Genomic DNA, 492 nt, shown 5'->3' on the forward strand with positions numbered 1-492 from the left:
TTCCTTATTTATACAGTAGAGCCATATCTTTATTTTTCAAAACTATGACCTCAGTTTAAGCAATAATCAAACATATGCCATTCCTCCCTTAGTTTTTAAATTTTTAATTGTTTTGTTTTGTTGAAGTAGAGATGTGGACCCTGTATTCACACTTCTTCTTTTTAAACAATGGCACATGGTCCCTTGCCAGATGGTTAATACAACAGAAGTGTGAGAATACAAAATAATGCGAAGGGAAACAGTGCAATGGGAGCAGTACTTCCATGACAACATTAGCACATAGCTCACCAGCGTCCACCCCCTGAAGCTTCTCATGTGGACTATGCTATTCCATGGGAACGCTGTCCTAAGAGCGTGGGGCAGTCTCACAAACACTAGAAGTAATGTGCTCCTCAAATGAAGGCTTAATTTTCATAAATGGATTTGCAGACATACATCAAATCAAAGGCAACATTATGGAGGCTATTTTGTGTTTGGTTTTATTTCAAAATA

The sequence above is a fragment of the Octodon degus genome, unplaced genomic scaffold (genome assembly GCF_000260255.1).
Source record: "Octodon degus isolate 3935 unplaced genomic scaffold, OctDeg1.0 scaffold00218, whole genome shotgun sequence".
NCBI lineage: Eukaryota > Metazoa > Chordata > Mammalia > Rodentia > Octodontidae > Octodon > Octodon degus.